This window comes from Polypterus senegalus, chromosome 5 (assembly GCF_016835505.1).
Source record: "Polypterus senegalus isolate Bchr_013 chromosome 5, ASM1683550v1, whole genome shotgun sequence".
NCBI classification, from domain to species: domain Eukaryota; kingdom Metazoa; phylum Chordata; class Cladistia; order Polypteriformes; family Polypteridae; genus Polypterus; species Polypterus senegalus.
The window spans coordinates 179,710,207-179,734,232 of NC_053158.1; the positions used below are offsets into that span (position 1 = coordinate 179,710,207).

Sequence of the window (24,026 nt, forward strand, 5' to 3'; positions counted from 1 at the left end):
AAGTGGTAGGTTGTAACCAGGAAGTCAGAAAACAAATAACTAAGGTTGAATATGTACAGAAGGTTGTATTCAGATACAAAGGATAGGAATTCAAAGACCAATAAACACACATGTAACAAGAGCCAAATTGTTCATTTCAAATCATAGTCAAAAAGCAAAGCCAGAATTCGTTAACTGGAAATATTTCAAAACAACAAAAGAATTACAGTTTTAAAGTTTGAATTGAAAAAAATTAGGCACAAACAGGAACTGCTCAACATGACCTTTATACACTAGCAAACTTGTACAGAACTTTTATCAAAAATGTATGAAAAATGTCCCAAGCTTCCTTGTGTTCCAAGTCTTACTTGTGTGTCTTAATGGATGAGTAGTAATTTTCTCAAACTAAATAAAGAGAAAACAGAAATTTTATTGATTGGCAATAATGGATATAATGAGGTTATTAGAAATAAACTTGATGCATTAGGATTAAAAGTCAAAACGGAGGTACAGAATTTAGGGGTAACCATTGACCTGAATTTTAAATCACATATTAATCAGATTACTAGGACAGCATTTTTCCACTTAAGAAATATAGCAAAGGTTAGACCCCTTATAACACTGCAAGATACTGAGAAATTAATCCAAGCTTTTGTTTTCAGTCGGCTAGATTACTGTAACCCTCTCCTCTCAGGACTACCCAAGAAAGACATAAATCGTTTGCAACGAGTGCAGAATGCAGCTGCTAGAATCTTAACTAGGAAAAGAAAATCCGAGCACATCTCTCCAGTTTTGATGTCACTACACTGGTTACCTGTGTCATTCAGAATTGACTTTAAAATCTTGCTAATAGTTTACAAAGCCTTAAGTAATCTCACTCCATCTTAGATTTTGGAATGTCTTACACCTTACACTCCAACTTGTAACCTTAGATCTTCAAATGAGTGTCTACTTAGAATTCCAAGAGCTAAATTTAAAAGAAGTGGTGAGGCGGCCTTCTGCTGTTATGCACCTAAAATCTGGAATCGCCTGCTAATAGGAATTCGCCAGGCTAATACAGTGGAGCACTTTAAAACACTGCTGAAAGCACATTACTTTAACATGGCTTTCTCATAGCTTCATCTCAGTTTAATCCCGATGCTTTGTATATTCAATTAATTATCATGATTATTCAGGGTGGCTTCAAAATCCATACTAACCCCTACTTTCTCTTCTGTTCTTTTTCCGGTTTTCTGGGGTGGCAACCTGAGCCATCACCACCTAATCAAAGCACTGTGATGTCCCTACATTGATGGAGTAAAGACCAGAAGTCCACATGACTGTCATCATCAAGTTCTTCCATGAGAACCCTGAATACCATGAGGACTGATTGAAGTCATTGATAATAGGTAAAATGCCTAGAGGGGGCTGGCCTGTCTCGTGGCCTGGAACCCCTGCAGATTTTATTTTTTTCTCCAGCCGTCTGGAGTTTTTTTTTTTTTGTTTTTTCTGTCCTCCCTGGCCATCGAACCTTACTTTTTTTCTGTTAATTTGTGTTCCCTTATTCTAATTTTCATTTATTTTTTGTTTTCTCTTTCTTCATCATGTAAAGCACTTTGAGCTGCATAACTTGTATGAAAATGTGCTATATAAATAAATGTTGTTATTGTTGTTGTTGAAGATTCTTGAGTAAGTGTTGTCTGGTCCTAGGGATTTATTAGATTTTTTTATGGGCCTGGAGATTTTTCTAATTTTTTTATTATTTTTAAATAAAACTGTACATATATTGTAGCTCTGTGTCTGCAGTTTCAAAATCATTCAGCACATTGTAAATAGTACCTGTTTTTACTGGAAGGTTACCAACTTCTTCACAGGAGGCAAATTAAGAAAAATGAGAATTGACAGCATTTAGTAAATTCTTTTGTGTACAATTTAATCTCTCTTAGTATTCGTAATACTTAAACTCCTCTTTGACTGTTCTTCTAGTGCTAAAACACAGAAAGAACTTCTGGAGGCGAACTTTAGCATTTTCAGTGATATTCTTCTCTCACACTTCTATTTTTTTCTTCTACAGTTGTTCCAAAATGCACATGAGCATACACATTATTCATTCTTAGAACATTTATTTCAAATTTGCCATTACTTCAAACTTTTACTATGTATGTGTTCTGCACTTTAGGAAGTACAGCTTTTAATTGAACCCATTGCTTTTCATTTATCTATATACCTGACATTTCAGCCCATTTGCTTTCATTAAATGTTTCTCTTTGTTTAAAGGAATACTGCAGCTAAACATATTTTTATTATGCTACTTACCCATTGTACTTTGTAGTGCTGGCCAAGTGTTTCTATGCTAAAGAGACATAATATTTAGAACACACTCCACTTTTTAGGTACACCTTGCTAGTAGTACTGGGTTGGACCCCATTTTGCCTTCAGAACTGCTGTAATTCTTCATGGTATAGACTGAAAATACTGAAGTGCCGGAAACATTCCTCTTGAATTTTGGTCCATATTGACATGATAGCATCACGCAATTGCTGCAGATTTCTCGGCTGCATATCCATAATGTGAATCTCCCATTCCACTACCTCCCAAAGGTGCTGTATTGGATTGAGTTCTTCTAACTGTGGAGACCATTTGACTACAGTGAACTCATTGTCACATTCAAGAAATGAGTTTGAGGTGATTTGAGCTTTGTGACATGATGTGTTATCCTGCTGGAAGTAGCCATCAGAAGATGGGTACAATGCGGTCATAGGGATGGACATGTTCAGCAACAATACTCAAGTAGGCTGTGACATTTAAAAAATGCTGAATTGGTACTAAGAGGCCCAAAGTGTGCCAAGAAAATATCCCCCACAATATTACATCACTACCAGCAGCCTGAACTGTTGACACAAGGCAGCATGAATCCATGCTTTCATGTTGTTGACACAAAATTCTGAGAGTTTGCGTGTTCTCCCTGTGTCTGCATTGGTTTCCTCCTGGTACTCTGCCATCCAAGGGTTGCAGCAGAAATTGAGACTCATCAGACCAAGCAACTTTTCTCCAATATTCTATTGTCTAGTTTTGGTGAGCCTATACAAATTGTAGGTCCAGATTCCTATTCTTAGCAGACAGGAGTGGTCAGCTTCAAAGTTTGACATGTTGTGCATTCAGAGATGCTCTTCTGCATACCTCGGTTGTAGTGAGTTGTTACTTGAGTTACTGTTGCCTTTCTATCAGCTCAAACCAGTCTGTCCATTCTCTTCTGACCTCTGGCATCAACAAGACATTTTCACCCAGAGAACTGCTCCTTCCTGGATATCTTAATTTTTTCTGGCCATTCTTTGTAAACCCTAGAGGTTGTTGTGTGTGAAAATACCAGTAAATCAACAGTTTCTGAAGTACTCAGACCAGCCTGTCTGGCACCAACAACCATGCCACATTCAAAGTTACTTAAATCACCTTTATTCCCCATTCTGGTGCTTGGTATGAACTTCAGCAGGTCATCTTGACAATGTCTACATGCCTAAATGCATTGAGTTGCTAGCTTTTGACTAGATGATTAGATATTTGTATTAACAAGCACTTCAACCAGTGTACCTAATAAAGTGGTCGGTGAGTCTATATATAAAATCTAACGTCTGTCTGTCGGTCTGTATGTCTGTCCGCTCTTCATGGGAGAACTACTTAACAGGTTAGATCTTTTTTTTTTCTATAATTTGCTTGAACATTGTTTTGTTTATTGATTTTTAAAGTTTGTCCTGTTTCACTGCTACGTGGGTGGAGCCACCAGGAACAGCTAGTATATAATATAAATATATAATATTTGTCTATGGTGATCAAAAACTAGAAAACAGCAAAGAATATCAAAAGTTAATTAAATAAATTTGCATAATCCACATCAAGTCATCTATTTGTATGCTCATAGCCTTCCAAACACAAAATATTGTTACATTACCCACTTTTGGAAAACGCTCTTGCAAACGAAAATAGAAAGAATCTAGACACGACCAAGGGACAATATTGTCAAGGGTGCAGACTACAGTGAAAATCTACAACATATCATCATTGTCCAGTGTCATGATCAGTGAGTATTACAACCTTATCTCAAAACTTCCATCTCCCTTACCTTGAAATCTCTGTCTTCCTTATGTGAAATAATTACCTTGCTTCAAATGTTAAATTTACACACATATTGACAATTATGGTCTGTGTTACTTTTTTAGGACAATATGATCTTTCAGTGTGAGTGCAAATCTTTTATGAGAATATTTGACCATTCTCCAAATACTCTGGAATGTGCATGTGAAGTGGATCAATAATCTCTAAACTCTGTTTTCTCACTTCATTTATCAATGGCTTTCTCCTCTTCTTATGTTCTGCTAATTTTTGGGTATTCCCAAGCCATACAAATAAGATGTTCTCCATTAGTTTCCAGATATTTAGTTGTAGTTAAAATCACTACAGCAAGAATCCAAACAAACAAACAAACAAACAATTCAAGAAAAACAATGCCAGGAACACAAACAACCAAATGTATGCCAGTTGCCATTAATGACTGTCAACTAGATAGAAATCCATTAGTTCAACACTCATACTTTCGTTTTTTATTCTGATCCATATTGTGCAAGTTTTTTGGTGGCAAAATTACAGAGAATAATTATAAACCATTCTCCAAAACGAAGTAATGTTATATTGATTGATTTTTTTCAGATAATTGTTAGCTAGGCTCCAGAAAATTAAAAGTGTAGAACATCCTGGGAAATTTTAATTTTGTACCAGCAGCAGTTTATACTGAGACATTGAAAAGGAAACAGAGTTCCTTACCTGAAAATCATTCTTTAAAGTGGCTTGCGGAATTCATTTTTTAAATATTTAGTATGGTCAACAGATTATAAAGTTAATAATCATGTAAAAGGGCGGCACGGTAGCACAGTGGGTAGCGCTGCAGCCTCGCAGTTAGGAGAGTGGAGTTTGCATGTTCTCCCCGTGTCTGCATGGGTTTCCTCCCACAGTCCAAAGACATGCAGGTTAATTGCATTGGCGATCCTAAATTGTCCCTAGTGTGTGCTTGGTGTGTGTGTGTGCACACCCTGTGGTGGGCTGGCGCCCTGCCCAGGGTTTGTTTCCTGCCTTGCACCCTGTGTAGGCTCTAGCAGACCCCCGTGATCCTGTGGTTTTGGATATAGTGGGTTGGATAATGGATGGATGGATAATCATGTAAAAGGCTATTGACAATATAACACAATCTAATGCAGTTAATTACTGCCTTTGGGTTTGTGTGTCAAGTCCAGGGGCATGGATGAGACATACATGTATAGATTGTATGTTCATTTAATTTATTTAATTTATATTTTCATATTTATTGCCTTCAGTGTTTTCGCTCACTGAACTCACTCTCTCTTAAAAGAAAGTACCTGCTGCCAAAGTTTTAGTGGAGATTTTCAGGGACAGTTTGCTGGCTGATACAGTCATCCTTTCGAATTACACAAAGAGCCATAAGAGTTGGCTACAGCACCAGTTCAAAGCTAAGCTGAATAATAGTTTCCTTTCATTTGTAAACATCTTATATATAGATTTTACAATCCGATGTCACAAGAAAGACAGCATAAACTCATTATTATGATGTACTTAAGCTAATAATTCACAGGGATAAGATTTATGTTTACTCTGGTGTCCAAGGTTTGCAGTTGGAGAAGATTTATATTTCATCACTACAACTTTATTTCAAGTGCAAAAAATAAATTATCCATGTCAACCGGAGGTGCTAACATGTGGGAACAAGGTCTGTGTTTTTTCCAGCCCGTGTCCCCATCTAGGCTCTATTGCCATGACATTCTTTCCAAAGGCTTTGTTACTGAATTATTTTTCTGTGTGAAAGTCACAGTCCTTTGTAGTCAAAACAGCTGATTAATGAAGCACCCCATCTAACACTAGTAATAAACCGCAGAGTGCCTGTGCCATTTTAAGTCTTATTTGGTCGTATATCCTCTCCGATGTTGACATTCTTTTATGTTTATAATAAATTAAAAATAACCTTCACTATCACAACTAGAATTCCTTTACACAATGAGAAATAAAGAAATACAGAAATACATGTATTTCAAATTCATTAAAAATCCCATCCCTGTTGGATTAGCAGTGTTTCCCAAAGCCGAAAAGCTTCCAAGAACAGAAACCTCCCCTGGATTTTGGCCAAAATTCTCTTAAATCAGAGAGGATTTACTGAGCTCAAAAGGGCATTATCTATACAAAGTATTTGGCAATCCTAATTTTATTTATTAGCTGTAAGCGTTTCATGCTAATTTCCATTAATATACGGTTGAATTGAGTAGCCCAGTGTTCCCTGTGAAAACACAAGAATTCAGAAGTATTTTCTTTCCATTGGAAAAGTTAGTACTAAATAAAAATGAATACGAGTAAATTCTTTGGTCTTCTCATTAAAGTTACTGAAATTTACTGCTTTTGTCTGATATCAGACTGAGGTTTTACTTATTTAAAAGTTCTTGTGTTATTATTATTTTCAGCTAAATACCTGAACTAGGTATCTTAGAACATAAATGGATTCTTCATAGCAATTGTTACATTTAAAAGAACATAAGCAATTTGATAGATGAGAGGTGACCGTTCAATCCAACAGGCTTGTTTGTTTAGCTATATGCTAAACTATCCCAGTATCAGAATCATCTTGATTCTTCTTAAAGGTTGTTAAAGTGTCTGCTTCAACTGCTTGTCTCACTAGTTTGTTCCAGATTCCCACAATACTTTGGGTTAAAATGTTTACCTGGCTTTAGTCCTAAATGCACTTCCCATTAATTTCATCTGGTGTCCTCAAGTGCACAATTCACCTTTAATTCTGCTGGATCTACTTTATCTTTGCCTTTGAGAATTTTGAAAACCTGGATTAGGTCCTCATATAGTCTCCTTTGCTCAAGACTAAACAGGCTTAATTCTTTGAGTCTGTCAGTCTTGGGATTCACTTGGTTGCTCTCCTCTGTATAGCTTCAAATCCTGTTATTTCTCCCTTGTAGTGTGGTGATCAGAATTGCACACAGTACTGCAGATGTGGTCTGATAGTACATTATATAACCTGAGCATAGCATACCTTTATTTACAGTATATTCAACAGCTTTAATGCTATAACATTTTATTTGTCTTCCGCACATTGCTTACAAGATTAAAATGCAGTGTCAACATTAACTCTTAAATCCTTTTCAGAGGTTGTTTCCTGTATAAATGTATCTTGTATTTATAATTGATTTTCCTTTTACCCAGATGTACCACTTTACACTTGTCTACATTAAACTGCATTTTCCAAGTGTTTGCCTGTCTCTAAAGCTTGTCAAAGTCTTTCTGAAATGTTTTTGCTGCCTCCTAAGTGTTCGCCTTGCTCCAATTTTAGTATCATCTACAAATTTCACAAGTGCACAAACTATATTGAAATCAATGTCATTGATGTAAACCAGAAAAAGTAGTGGTCCAAGAGCAGGCCCTGGAGGGACTCCGCTGATGACCTAAGTGTTATATGTCCTCTTTTTCTCCTGCAGATTAACTAACTTGACATGCAGATGTGTTTGTTAGCTGCAACTATCTATATCAAAGGCTTTTTGAAAATCTAAAAAATTAGGTGTTATGCTCTGCTTTTGTCAACTATTGCAATTGCCTGCTCAAAAAAATATAAAAGATTGGTTTGGTAGGATCTTCCTCTGATAAACCCATGCTGACTTTAATTTAGTTTTCAGTTTGTTATTTAGTTATTTTTATTTAGTATTCAAAAGTCAGGTTCCCGATTTTCAAAACAATTATATTAAAAATAGTTAAATGTCTAGAAAGAGAAACTTGAATTTTTCTGCACTTATGAATTTTTCAGGTTTATAGCAATGTATGGTGAAAAAAATATTTTCCATATTATGTCCAAAATAATCTACATATATGCCATATGCTCAGGGACATCCTTTGCCACACATTTTTATGTCATTCACATGCTTCAAGCTTGTTGCTAAAGCACTGGTTAATAAAACATTCCATGTGATTATTGCTTAATCATCAAATTTCTCACATATTTACATTGTTCTTGCATTTAGTTGTAGAATATTGAAATCTTATTTTTTGGACAATTCGACAGCCCTAAAGCATATTTCGTAAATTAAACTATTATTCACTGGCCTAGAAGCTCCTGTCTGTATAAATAATATAATTCTGACTATTCTTCTTTTGAGTGTGAAACTAGAGAGTTCTGCCCTTTATCACCACAGCTATTTTCTATTGCATTTGAACCCTTGACTATTTACTTCCACAAATAAACAGATATTTGGGACATTGTAAAGGAAAGACTTCAAACACACTCTTTATGTTGATGACATGGTGCTGCACATTACAGATCTATGTTTAATTGCTGCCATATCTACTTAGTAAATCTACTTGAGAAAATGTATGTAATTTCTAGATTTAACATTAGCTTGAATAAGAGCATTTTATTTTAATTGCCATACAACAGTTCAGATATCTAAGTCATGGTTTAAAAAATATGACCTATTCAAATTAAAGTTTTGCATCTTTGTGGAAAGTATTAAATGCAGAGTTAATCATTGAGTTTGCTTCTGGTTTATTGTATACTTGTGTGTGATGGTAAGGATTAGTATTTTCACATTAATGCATTATAGTTGTAAAAAAGTGTGCTTCACTCTGCATTATTCAAAAATAACTTGAATTAAATTGAATGTTGTCATAATATTTCCTTTATACAAACCTTTCCATCAAGCATAAATGTTGGCATTCATGTGTTATATCAAGGAACACACAGCTGTGGAAAGTTAATTCTTTGGACAATTGCTAAATTGAACCAAACTGATTCAGTTTAGCTCAGTGAGAAAGCAGGTTCAGCCAAATAAAGCTGATCATTTTTGTGCACATGCATAGAAGAGTTCATCAAATGGTACTTAGAAGTAATATTAAACTATAAAAGACATTCACCTGCTCCAGCACAATGGGATCTAGCATGTCATTAATCTACTTGGCTAACATGCTATTGTGCAGTAGAAAGCACAAGCACTACAGCCATATCTGTCCATAATTTAAAGTTACCAGAACTCCTATGGCAGCTTTTTTGAATTCTGTGATCTAGAAAAGTAGTAACATCATAATAGTGAAGTGCAATGGGCTGCTTGTGCTTCATCTTCATAGAATAATATAAAATAAAGGGCTCAGTTGTGGACACATCCACACTATCACTTGGCCAATTTGGAACTGCCAGTTAATCTAAGCTGGTCATTTTTAAGACAAGGAGAGGAAAATCATATTACCTGGAAAATGCTAAATACACACAGACAATGACTGGGCATGATAATTTAAACTGTGGGTGCCATCCATTGTGACGTGGTGCCATCACTCCACTGTATATTGAACAAGGCAGAAAACACTAAAAGGTTTAGGAATGGCCACCCCATGTATTACAAAAATATCAAAAGCAAAAGAAAAACAAGATGGAGTTCAAAACAGAGCTAACTAACAGTGTGGCTTCTTAAATATGCTGAAACAGGAAGGGGATGGATCAGGGCGTCCAGAACACGAAATTAGGTCTACTGTTGGTGGGTAGTGGAATGGACAGGAAGTCAACAGTGAGGGCCGGAAGTGACATCATCACTGGGTGGGCTATTTGGTGATGTCATTGGGAAGCATGTTCTTCAGCTGGTCTACTGAGGGAGAAAAGGAGAAAGGATCAGATGACAGCATCAACTCCTGGTCCAACTGAAAAATAACATCATTTGGGTCCCCCATGTGCAGGTGTGTGACAATATGTAATTGTATAATTTTAAACCCTTAAATAATGCTATAATATCACTTGCTTTCTGCTAAATGTCATGTAATGCCTACATTACTTTCATTGAGGAAGCCATTAAATAAGCACATACAGGTATATGAAGCATTTACTTCTGTTACTGCTCCATACTGTAATGAATTATAAAGTTTCTATCAAAAGAGAGAAAATACATTAAATGCACTGTCAGATTTCCACCCTCTTAACTTTTATTACATTGAATGAAAAATGTCATTAATAATCTGTATTGGGAAATCTTATTATGTAATGCTAGCTAACATAGCTCAAAAATAATTTTTTTTTTTTTAATTGTTTGAGAAAAATATTATTAAAAAAAAGCAACTTTAAAAGTAAAAATAAATTAACAAACAATGAAGACTCAGGGCGGCACGGTGGCGCAGTGGTAATGCTGCTTCCTTGCAGTTAGGGGACCCGGGTTTGCTTCCCAGGTCCTCCCTGCATGGAGTTTGCATGTTCTCCCCATGTCTGCATGGGTTTCCTCCGGGTGCTCCGGTTTCCTCCTGCAGTCCAAAAACATACAGGTTAAATGGATTGACGATCCTAAATTGTCCCTAGTGTGTGCTTGGTGTGTGGGTGTGTGTGTGTGCCCTCCAGTGGGCTGGCATCCTGCCCAGGGTTTGTTTCCTGCCTTGTGCCCTGTTTTAGCTGGGATTGGCTCCAGCCTACTCCCATGACCCTGTAGTTAGGATATAGCGGGCTGGATAATGGATGGATGAAGACTCACTAATGTGCTTCTCTTGCAATCTTGTATGTATGTTATCATCCAGTTGACTCTCAGAACCAGCCAACTCTATGTAATTTCAAAAGCAACAGGGGCGTGGTGCTACTCAGACATAAAGAATGTTGGTAGTCACCTCAAGTTCATCCTCTGGTGGTCATTCCAAGGGTCAAATGAATAATAACATGCATACAAGACTGCAAGGTCACTCCCACCCTGCCCAGAAGGGCGTGGGTTAGGGTTGATTTCACCCTACAGTGTTTTAAGTTGGCCAATGAGAAACACGTGTACCAAGAAGTTTTATGAAAATCTCTCCAGCCGCTCAGAAGTGATGCTGGAACATACTGTACATACATACATTGACTTTTATATATATAGATTCATCATAATAATTTAGTAGCATTCATAATATGGTTTGTAGCATAGTCTTTATTTAGTGTCTTAATATAGTGTATAGTCTTAATATAACAAATTAAACTACATGGTTAGCTTGTTTGCCTACATATTAAACTAAGTTTAATATCTATAGTACTCTTTACATTTATAAGATGAAAACTCTGTACACATTTAGAAATGTATACCATATGTAAAATAATCATCGCTAGTTTTTAATACTTTAGAATAAATTATACACCAGTTGTAAACACTGAAATGTTTTCAGCTGTACTAGATGTGTAATATACACTGTACTTGAAATCTTATAGAGAAAAATAATCCAAACTCAAAGTTGACATGTCTTTATCTGAAATGCTCTCATTTTGTTCATCCAGATTTCACATCTCCTTCAATATCTAAAACACATGCTGTTGGGGCAACTGGTGACTCTATATTGTCCTTTTGAGAGAATGAACAGTAATATACAGTATAACATAGTGCACCATTCATGGATTTTTGTGTTTTGCACTTTTTGTTATTAAATGAGGCTCAGCCTCTCTGTAATGCTTGCATAATGAATGAGGAAATTTAAATGGATGAATGGATGAGAATGGCTACTGAACCTGCCACAAATTACTCCTTGAATTCCTTGTTTTAATTATTATGAAAGCATTATTTTGACATGGTGTGAATCAAGTACACAGATAAAGACCTGAACCAGAGGATGCACTGGAATGTTTTAAAATTATGATGAATCAATGTTGAGAGAAAAATGTATGCAGTCCCTTCAAAATTTTGTAGCTCTCCATTAGTCGTTATAAACTACTCTTTAGAAGGTCTTGCCAGTGCTTATATTTATTATAATTTGTGGAAATTTTTTGAGGAGTGTGCTTATCACAGTAATTTGTGAACACAAATTGCACCTTTCATATAAATAATGCATTACTTATGAAATGCAGTTCTGGTGGCAGAGGTAACCGGGGAGTGATACTGAATGCAAAACCAGGGAAGGCCAAGCGATTGGCATTTAAATTGCAAAACTCAAAATGAGAAAATGGGCAAAGCTTTAAAACCTGTCATTTTGAGAATTTTGTATTTATTTATTTAAGAAATTGATTGAAAGAAGTTGATATTCTTGATTTTAAATTCCAGTTACGCAACTGACCCTCATATTTTTATAAGACGAAATTCATTGCATTAGAAGTTGTCACATTTGCAATACCACCAGGCATTCCAGCCAAAATCCCTGAAAGTATGTGAAGATAAAAAGGACAAGAGGAACTATAATTAAAATAAAATCAATGTGTTCAGACTAAAACGGTAAAAAAATATCAAAGTAATATCATGGAGTATTGCTGATGATCTGCTATAGTTAGTTTGCACTAGAATGGTAAAAAATGTTTAATTCCATAAGAATGAGATAGAATGTTCATTTTAGAGGTTATTTCTAAAACAAAATGTATCACCTTTTATATCTAATTCATTGCAAATTCAAATTTTTTAATGAAAGAGTATGGAAGTATTAAATCTATTTTCAAACCCACTTATCCAGAACAAGATCACAGGGGGCAGGAGCCTATCCCAGCAAGCACTGGGCACAAGGCTGGTACAATTCATGGACAGGGCATCATTCCATCACAGGATAAACACATACTAGGGGCAATATAGCATCACCAGTTTAACATGCTTTTGGACTGTGGGAGGAAATCAGACCACCTGGAGAAAGCCCAAATGGACATGGTAAGAACATGCAAACGCAGAGAGTACCCTGGACCTGAACCCTGGTCTCCTTACTGTGAGGCAGCAGTGCTACCACTGAGGCACCCTACGGAGGGGATACTGACACAAAGCACTATGTATAACTGAGAATGAATTCACTGTATCATATCTTTTCTACCAATATTCTGACTTGATTTAATGAGAAATAAGCAGCAGAAATGTGAATGTTCTGACTCAGAGATCTGCCCGTAAGTGTTGCCACATAGCAGCTCTGCAAACTGGAAAATTGAAAGTAAACTGCCCAGTGGAATTGCATTCAAGGTAAACACCATGGTAGGTGAGAATCTCAAACACACTTAGTATTTGATATTTATATAAAACATACAGAAGAATTCTGTGCAAGACAATGTCACCTGAAAAAAACAGAATGGGCACTGAGTGTGGGCCCTGAGGGGAGGTGGATATGTAGGACTGAGGGAAGGAGTCAGAGTTCAAGGTCAGAAATTGTAGATGCTGATGCCAGGAACTGTCCAAGAAGACATGAGAGTGGGTGCCTTTACAAGAATGTTGGCTTGTCACCAGGCCTTTGTTATTTTGGAGTAAAGGAAATCCTATTGCCTTTTGCCCTGAAAAAAAGGTTTCTGGTAGCCTGCTGATATTAACCATTTTCTAATGGTTTTAAACATAAAATATGACTTTGAAGTTAAAAGTCGAGAAAACTGATTTTTGCTTACATCACATGCTCACCAGTTAGTATATGAAACAGAATACGCAGAAGTAATAATTTACCACAGAGCGCAGGAAACAGTCACTGAACATTTGGTTTCCTCTGTTTATTTTCCTTTGTGATCTGCCAGCCTTCTTCTACTTGTGAAATATTCCTTTCATTGCATCTCAGGGTGTTTCTTCTAATCATAGATACAGAAAGAAAAACAAATATTATTGTAGAATCAATAACAACCTGCACTAGGTGGATGTAATTATGTTTTAAGTATGTACTTGAGATTAGCATCTAATTTTGAAGGATGTCCTGAAAAAAAGAGGATCCTTTTGAAGTGGCAATTGAACAGGATATGGAAGATTAAGCATAATGTCATTTGAAGGATATCTGTTAAGAAATAGCATCTATCGCCTAATTTCAACAAATACATATTCTCAGACACATCCAGTCCAATTTCAGAGCTGTCACTTTATGACCGTTGACCAAGACTGTACACCCAGCAATAAAGAAACAGCATTTCAAATTATTTTTAGTTGTACGTAGTTTTACCTACTTACAGTTGTGCTTGAAGGTTTGTGAACCCTTTAGAATTTTCTATATTTCTGCATAAATATGACCTAAAATATCATTAGATTTTCACTCAAATCCTAAAAGTAGATAAAGAGAAACCAGTTAAACAAATGAGACAAAAATATTATACTAGGTCATTTATGTATTGAGGAAAATGATCAAATATTACATATTTGTGAGTGGCAAAAGTATTTGAACCTCTAGGTTTAGCAGTTAGTTTGAAGGTGAAATTAGAGTCAGGTGTTTTCAATCAATGGGATGACAATCAGGTGTGAGTGGGCACCCTGTGTTATTTAAAGAACAGGGATCTATCAAAGTCTGCTCTTCACAACACATGTTTGTGGAAGTGTATCATTGCACAAACAAAGGAGATTTCTGAGGACCTCAGAAAAAGAGTTGTTGATGCTCATCAAGCTGGAAAAGGTTACAAAACCATCTGTAAAGAGTTTGGACTCCACCAATCCACAGTCAGGCAGATTGTGTACAAATGGAGGAAATTCAAGACCATTGTTACCCTCCCCAGGAGTGGTCAACCAATGAAGATCACTCCAAGAGCAAGGCGTGTAAGTCGGCAAGGTCACAAAGGACCCCAGGGTAACTTCTAAGCAACTGAAGGCCTCTCTCACATTGGTTAATGTTCATGTTCATGAGTCCACCATCAGTAGAAGACTGAACAACAATGGTGTGCATGGCAGGGTTGCAAGGAGAAAGCCACTGCTCTCAAAAAAAACATTGCTGCTCGTCTGCAGTTTGCTAAAGATCACGTGGACAAACCAGAAGGCTATTAGAAGAATGTTTTGTGGACAGATGAGACTAAAATAGAACTTTTTGGTTTAAATGAAAAGTGTTTTGTTTGGAGAAAGGAAAACACTGCATTCCAGCATAAGAACCCTATCACATCTGTGAAACATGGTGGTGGTAGTATCATGGTTTGGACCTGTTTTGCTGCATCTGGGCCAGGACGGCTTGCCTTCATTAATGAAACAATGAATTCTGAATTATATCAGAGAATTCTAAAAGAAAATGTTAGAACATCTGGCCATGAACTGAATCTCAAAAGAAGGTGGGTCATGCAGCAAGACAACGACCCTAAGCACACAAGTCATTCTACCAAAGAATGGTTAAAGAAAAATAAAGTTAATATTTTGGAATGGCCTGACCTTAATCCATCAAAATGTTGTGGAAGGACCTGAAGTGAGCAGTTAATGTGAGGAAACCCACCAACATCCCAGAGTTGAAGCTGTTCTGTACAGAGGAATAGGCTAAAATTCCTGCAGGCCGGTGTGCAGGAATGATCCAAAGTTACCGCAAATGTTTTCTTGCTATTATTGCTGCCAAGGGTGGGCGAGGTATGGAATCACCAAATACTGAAAGCAAAGGTTCACATACTTTTGCCACTCACAAATATGTAATATTCAATCATTTTCCTTAATAAATAAATGACCAAGTATAATGTTTTCATCTCATTTGTTTAACTGGTTTCTCTTTATCTACTTTTAGGACTTGAGTGAAATGTTTTAGGTCATATTTATGCACAAATATACTCAGCAAAAAAAGAAACGTTTTTATTTTCAGTAAACTTAATGTGTAAATATTTGTATGAACACTAAAAAAGTCAACACAATAAGACATAAACTAAAAATGTTTCACAATGTGTCCCTGAATGAAGGGAGGCTCAAAATCAAAAGTACCAGTCAGTATCTGGTGTGGCCACCAGCTGCTTGAAGTACTGCAGTGCATCTCATCCTCATGGACTGGACCAGATTTGTCAGTTCTTGCTGTGAGATGTTACCACACTCTTCCACCAAGGCACCTGCAAGTTCCTGGACATTTCTGGGGGGAATGGCCCTAGCCCTCACCCTGCGATCCAACAGGTCCCAGACGTGCTCAGATCCGGGCTCTTTCACTGCGAGGATGATCAGCTGTCCTTCCTGTCTCCCTGTAGCGCTGTCTTAGGCGTCTCACAGTGCGGACATGGCAATTTATTGCCCTAGCCACATCAGCAATCCTCATGCCTCCCTGCAGCAAGCCTAATGCACGTTCACGCAGATGAGCATGGACCCTGGGCATCTTTCTTTGGGTGTTTTTCACAGTCGGTAGACAAGTCTCTTTAGTGTCCTGCGTTTTTAGAACTGTGACCTTAAATGCCTACTTTCTGTAAGCTGTTAAGGTCTTAACGACCATTCCACAGGTGCATGTTAATTAATTGATTATGGTTAATTGAACATGCATGGAAAACATTGTTTAAACCCTTTACAATGAAGATCTGTAAAGTTATTTGGATTTTTAAAACATTATTGTTGAAATACACAGTCCTGAAAAAGGGACGTTTCTTTTTTTGCTGAGTATATAAAAAATTCTAAAGGGTTCGCAAACTTTCAAGCACAACTGTAGTATAGTTTTACATCTTGCCTGAAGAATGGGCCTGAGTTGCCTCAAAATCTTGTATATTGCAATCTTTGTAGTTAGCCAATAAAAGGTGTCATTTTGCTTGACTTCTCATTAGTTTTACTAACTTAGGGACTCTTACGTAATTTAATTAGGACATGTTTTGATAACATTTCTGCCTCTTGACAAATGTAGTAAAACATTGATTTATAAAACTCAAAACTGGGACGGTTTACACCTATGGTGCTTCTCGGTTCCTGATCGAGGGTACTCTTATTAAGACATTTGTATTTGGTACTTTACATATTTGTCGTTTAATCCTTCATTTCAACCATTTTAGCCAATAAAAACAATAAAACAAATCTGTTCAGCCCATCATACATCTACATTTTCTATTCAACTTTAATATTTCTTACCCAGCCCAGTAACCCTCTACTTCTGGAGCATTTTGCCCCATTTGCTCAGGAAGAGAGATACTAGAACCCATCCTTAGCAGCTGTCCAAAGGCCCTGTGAGAAGGTCACTATCAGTAACGAATAGCATATCCTTAGCTATCCTTGACAACAAGCTCCATTACCCATGTAGAACATCACCTATGTGAGAGCATAACAATATCCCAAACTGCAGGCAGGTCTATGTCACACTGTGCAAGACTGTCAGCTAACAGTAGACCTAGGCAAACAACTTAAGTTCCCAGTACACATTGTAGAAACATTTCAGCATCCAGATGTAGTTGCTCTGTCAGAGGCCATTAAACAAGTAGTCATGATAGACCTCACTGCTCACTGGGAGGATCACATGGAGGAGGTGTACAGTATGAGAGGAAGTATATAAAGTATCAGGACCTTCTGGAGCAGTGCCATGGACAAGGATGGCAAGCTTTCTGCCTGCCTGAAAAGGTAGGTTGCAGTGGATTTGCTGACTGCTTGTTCTGTAGAGAACTTAATCTGCTTGGTATCACAGGGTTGGACAGATACAAGCTTTTATTTGCATCAGTGAAGCCTCTAGATGGTTCTGGATAAAGAGGGGTGATCTTTGGACCACAGCTACTGGAACATAAGTTGGGGACTGATCACACATAGCTGCATTGCCTGGGCAAGTGATACTGATGTTGTGCAACACAAAATACCTAACGACCTCAAGATACATCACTAATGACATCCTTCAGATGTGTCTGCTTATATAAAATATGGTTTTCCATAAACATCCCATACTTTCACATACATATTTTAACCTAATGTAAATAAAAAAGTAGCCAGTTAATCAACAAATGAATTAATACTGAAACATAATTTTCTAATTAAGCAAATGTTTGAAATAAAACTTAGTAACTTTTCTTTGCAAATATCTACTGCTATTCTAGGAAGGAGTGATGTAGCTGTAGGAAACGATGAGGATGACTCTCAGAAACTGTTTTTGTGTATTGGATGTTTCCCAAAAATGATATGAATTGCGACAGGAAAGAACATCCAGGAATCTGAGTCGAGCCTCCATTCTCAGGTTTATCTAAATAGCCTGAAAGAAGTCCAGATGACCTAGAGCTGGATATGGCAGATAACCAAGCATTTCACCACTGTTATATTCTGGCTTTGATACTCTTCATCCCACATTTTTTCTTCATGTTTCATATTATGTTTAAAAATTTACTTTCAAACTCTTTGAAATCACTTGTTTCTTAAGTCCAGACATCCAGTATGAGAAAACTTACATATGATATACCCTTTGACTTGTCTTATTCTAGTTATGCAGGATGTCCAACTTTTTGGCATTTCCCCCTAATTTTGGCCCTCTAGACCTGAAAACCCCTCATTTTTAGACCATTTTTTGATCAAATTACACCCTTATGATAAAGGGTAAATCAACAGATGTTTTCTGAAGAAATGATAAAAAGGACCTGAAGCTGTGTATGCCATATCAACTGACCCCAAGGGTTCACCCCCAAAAGAGATATGAGTGGCCAATTTCACTCCTTTTCACAAAACTTCGAAAAAATAAGGATTGGTAATATAGGCATGTGTAGTGTCATTTTATGCTATTTTGATGAATATAATAATATTTCTGATATTTGTTCTATCCAGTGCCAGTGCTAGGTATTTTTGCGACCTAGGCCATGCTTATTAGTCTGCCAACCGACTCTTCCGTAGTTAACCTGTGTGGCTGGGTTTTTCCCTCCCTTATGATCTAATTCACCTTAGTGGTGGCGCAGACCCTAGATATGTTCCCTTAAAACCTGCTCCCAGTGGGTTAAAACTGACAAGCTTTCAAACATAAGCATATGGGGGATTGTTTTAGACTATTTCAAGGTCAGTGATTAAGAATACAATATTATTTTTAATTTTTCATCCCATATTAGGGACCTAGCCCTCTTTAGGGATTCCATGAGAGGGAGAAAAATGAAAAATTTCTGTATGATCAAGAATATTTACACATTAAACATTCAAATACAGTTGTCCCTTGGTATCCGCGGGGAATTGGTTCGATGATCCCCTTCTAATGCTAAAATCCACAGATGCTCAAGTCCCATGTATAAAATGGTGTAGTATTTGCATGTAACCTATTTCCATATACTTTAAATCACCTCTAGATTACTTAAAATACCTAATACATAATGCTATGTAAATCATTGTTTCACTGTATTCGGGGCGGACTGGCCATTAGGGCATTTGGGCAATGCCCGGTGTGCCACGGATTCCAGTCTGGTCATGGGCCGGTCATTTCATGAAATAAATTTTATGTACTGCTTACTTTTTGACATTAAAATTAATTTTCTAAACTACTAAACATTATCTGTCCTATATAATATACTGCATTACATCATCAAGTTGTTTTAGTTTTCAGTACACAATGTTGCAGCAAAAAATTTGGTCAAAACTGCCTTTTGCCGATTTCTGTTTGGATACTGCTACATTTCCTTTAGCATATACAGTACATTATTACAATTTATTTTATCTCATACCTAGTATTTATATTCTTTGTTAGTAATAATTAGTTTAGATTGTGTATTATGCCTTTTATTGTTCTCTGGTCCTCGGCATGAGCGATAATTAGTGGTTTTCAGCTGCGATTATTAGTATGATGAAATAAAGTTAAAAGCGCAGGATAGGAATTTTTCATATTAGGACGGAACATTTATAGTTTATCCATCCATTCATCATTAAGTTAAAGGAACATTTCAATCATGTGCGGTTTTCATTATAACCTTGGTTATAATTTATTCCATTGTAAATGAGCAATTTGATTATCGAGTTGAAAATAATTGTTTCATACCTGTAATCACTTACTTTGCAATGACATTTGACATATACTCCAATAACGTGTAAGCCATGTTACTAAATTTTTATTTTTCATTAAATTTTATTTCTAAACATGTTGTCAAATTTTAAGTTGTGCCTAAACAACGCTGCACAGATTAAGTTTGGCAACAGTTTAAATATCATATCATAGGCTCATAGCACCTCTCTCGTTGAAGGATGCCTGGGTCGGTTTTGAGACCCAGTCCACTCCTGACTGTATTGTTTAGGAAATAATGACAGCAAAGAAAGTCCAAACATGTTCAGTACTGACACAACCATTGTAGCCTAACTTCATAGTATACATCTGCAACAATGTAACATTTTCTTACAGATTGCTCTAATTTAATTACCTGAAAGAGAAATACATAGAATAAAACACAGAATATTTAAAATACAACACATTGCTTTGATTTAATTACCTGAAAGAGATACTTAAGTACATACAGAAAATATAGTAAAAAATATAGAAAATGTAAATTCATTCTCTTTTTCTCTCTCCCACTGCACACAACATAAATAGGGAACAAATGAGACATGAGTTGAGTAATCCTCAAACACCAAGTGCTAGACAGAGACTGAGGATCTGTGAAAGGGTGGAGGGTTGCCACAGAGTATATGCCCACACATCATTTCATTCATGTGGATTCAGCATGGTGTATGGTAAGAGGAAAATTCAGGTTTTGCTTCTTGGAACACTTTGGAATGTTGTTTTTTTTTTGAGTAATTTTCACCCATAGTTGAATTCATGGATTTGGAACCCATGGGGCTGTATTTGACGCACTATCCTTGTTTATTATGTACTACTGCTGAAGTAAATCATTATATACTCAGCAAAAAAAGACACGTCCTCTGACTTTAAACTGTTTTCACTTTCAGTAAACTTAATGTGTAAATATTTGTATGAACACTAAAAGAGTCAACACTATAAGACATAAACTAAAAATGTTTCACAATGTGTCCCTGAATGAAGGGAGGCTCAAAATCAAAAGTACCAGTCAGTATCTGGTGTGGCCACCAGCTGCTTGAAGTACTGCAGTGCATCTCCTCCTCATGGACTGGACCAGATTTGTCAGTTCTTGCTGTGAGATGTTACCCCACTCTTCCACCAAGGCACCTGCAAGTTCCTGGACATTTCTGGGGGGAATGGTCCTAGCCCTCACCCTGCGATCCAACAGGTCCCAGACGTGCTCAATTCCTTCGACGATAAACACGAATCCGTCCATCACCCCTGGTGAGACAAAACCGTGACTCATCAGTGAAGAGCACTTTTTGCCACTCCTGTCTGGTCCAGCGAAAGTGGGTTTGTGCCCATAGGCGGCGTTGTTGCTGGTGATGTCTGGTAAGGACCTGCCTTACAACAGGCCTACAAGCCCTCAGTCCAGCCTCTCTCAGCCTATTGCGGACAGTCTGAGCACTGATGGAGGGATTGTGTGTTCCTGGTGTGACTCGGGCAGTTGTTGTGGCCATCCTGTACCTGTCACGCAGGTGTGATATTCGGATGTACCGATCCTGTGCAGGTGTTGTTACACGTGGTCTTCCATGTGTAAGATGATCAGCTGTCCTTACTGTCTCCCTGTAGCGCTGTCTTAGGCGTCTCACAGTGCGGACATGGCAATTTATTGCCCTAGCCACATCAGCAGTCCTCATGACTCCCTGCAGCATGCCTAATGCACGTTCACGCAGATGAGCAGGGACCCTGGGCATCTTTCTTTGAGTGTTTTTCACAGTCGGTAGACAAGTCTCTTTAGTGTCCTGCGTTTTTAGAACTGTGACCTTAAATGCCTACTTTCTGTAAGCTGTTAAGGTCTTAACGACCATTCCACAGGTGCATGTTAATTAGTTGATTATGGTTAATTGAACATGCATGGAAAACATTGTTTAAAGCCTTTACAATGAAGATCTGTAAAGTTATTTGGATTTTTAAAACATTATTGTTGAAATACACAGTCCTGAAAAAGGGACGTTTCTTTTTTTTGCTGAGTATATTTGCTATGTACACTCCAAATTAGGGCAGCTTATAGTAATTAAGACATCATGTTATATTGTTTACTTAATTAGTTGAACTTTATTCATATATCATGACACGTGACACCTTTTAAGTCATGGGTTGCCATGAGATTGTAACCTACAGCATTCTGCATACTTTAAAAATAGCAATTAAAGGTCAACAAAAAGGCAGATCAGTAAAAGTCAAATACTGGCTTGTGTGAAAGTAAACTAGAAGCTGGTTATAATGGCTAAAAGTGTCTGAACAAACTAACAAAACACAACAAACAGTGGAAGTATTCAGTTTGGATTTGAATGTTTTGCAAGGGAAAAGCAGTAGAATGCGATTGCCAAGAAAACGAATAAGTCTCATTGCGAAGAATGCAGATAAACGCTCCTGCATAGTTACAGTAGATGGCTGTCATCCAGATTTATAAGATAGGTTTAGTTGCTTAATTTTTTGAATGTTGCATGTGAAGTTGCTGGATCATAAAGATTATCCTGAAGAAGGCGTGTGTTTATTTCACTGGAGCCAGCTAGAGGGTCAAAAAGTCTTGAGGTATGTGTCAAGTCTCTGTGGCCTTGTTCTCTGCTTATTGAAATCCTGTTACATTAAGTCACCTCTTACTGCTTTTGTATCTTATGAGTTGGGTTTTTTTTAGAATTATTTTTATTTACCAATGCTTTATGTAGCAAGGTCACTAAAAAAATTTAAACAATGGAGAATCCAAATCTTCAAGAGCATTCAGTTGATCAGTTCAGCACTTGTTTTTGTTTAAGCCAATTATTCTTTGTGCCTTTCCAAGTAAAAACCTGCTTCTCTTAGTTTGTAAAAGAGAAAATCAAGTATCTTCCATGGCATCTTTCCATTTCACACCAAATTTCCTCAACTTAGAAATGAATGACAGGATGCAACCTTCCTCTGCTTGTTTATGAGGAATTTCATACTCATTCTGGGCAGGGCTCTGATTATTTTCTTGGTCTGACATTTTGACGTTGCCAAGAAAATGTTTCTTAGTAATACAACTTGTTTGTCTGTTCATCCTATGCTAATTTTATTTTAATTTTAGAGGTAAATCTGAACAGATTGAAAGATATGAACCTCAATGAACAGTGTAATTTTTGGATAAGCATCTTTAGTACAACCAAGATCTTTTAGATATTTTTCCAGTTGTTCTTTCCATTAAGATATCTTTGGATAATACTTGTCTGGGATTTAGTGGACTAACAATGAATGTTTGCTTTCATGAGGCTTACTTGTGATGAAAATTAAGAAGACAATCTCAAAAATAGCTGTTTAAATGGGGCTGGGACAACTGAACACCCAGTTTTGTAGGAAATATGTTTCACTTGTTTAGAAACTAAACAATACGAAGACTGATTGTACAGAACATGTGTTCTTAGAGCTTAATGGAAGGAAAGAGGCAGTTAATACAAGTCGGCTTCCGCCTTTGTTGACTGAGGCCTTATTACGCAATCTTATACATTAGGGGGCAGTTTAAGTAGATAAACAAACATCCATGACACTTAAGCAACAGAAAAAGGAAAACAGTCTTTAGGGAACTATGCAAAGATCCTTCCTCAAAAAGACAAGACAATTGTGGAAAAGCATAAGAAGTGAGTAACACATGGGTTATGGTCAATTGTATTGTCTGATATTTCTCCCATGGCAATAACTAGTGTCAGTTTTCTTTGCTGATCTAAAAATAGTAGCAACATGCCACACCTTTTTGCAAAAAAATAGGGCTGGGGAAACAAAAACCTCAACAACCTCTTTATTAATTTAAAATTAAAACTTTTGTGGTGCTCTCAAAAGACTATCAGCTATGAACATGTCTTATTTGTACAATGGTTATTTTTAAAACTATACCATACAAACCTATTAACTTAGTTTTCCTTAAATGTAAAGTAAGAATTTATGCAGAGAAGATGATATGCAAAATTTGTTCTGCTTTTCTCCTAGTTTGTAGAAATTCGAAAGAAAATTTAAAAACCTTCATTGAGATTGTGACATTGTTTTTACTAAAAGTATTTTATCCCATTGTTTTCATTCACATTATTTATGAACCCACTCCATGTGCTTATTCTTATTACAATAGAATGGCCAAGCTGTAAAATGGTTGTAGTTATACATTTAAGTAATTACAGACACTATCCAGGGCTGAGTCTGGAAGAGCTGGGAGATTGAAAAAGTATATTAGTAAAAAGCTAAATTACTGTCAGCAGGCAGGTCAGTAAAAACTAAATAACCATTTGAATTATATACCTATACCAAAACCTAAACACAAAACATGGAAATCATAGGCAAAATAATTTAAGAAAAGATCCTCACACGATTAGCATGATTTCTTCAGATCCCTCTCGAACACAATAAGGTTGGAAATTTCATATCCAATACTTTAATGCACAGTGCTGAGGGCCCAGCTGTATTCTGTAGACAAGGCATGTCAACACAGTTTGTCACATAATCTG

General features: G+C 36.7%; 1 long non-coding RNA gene across 1 annotated transcript in view; it reads right to left on the reverse strand.

The window, feature by feature from the left end:
- The window catches only part of LOC120529669, a 55,498-nt gene that overhangs the window by 5,825 nt on the left and 25,647 nt on the right, over positions 1–24,026 (reverse strand). Inside the window, exon 2 of the long non-coding RNA XR_005633791.1 lies at positions 13,386–13,504. This is a non-coding gene — a long non-coding RNA (uncharacterized LOC120529669). The remainder of the gene's footprint in view (positions 1–13,385; positions 13,505–24,026) is intronic.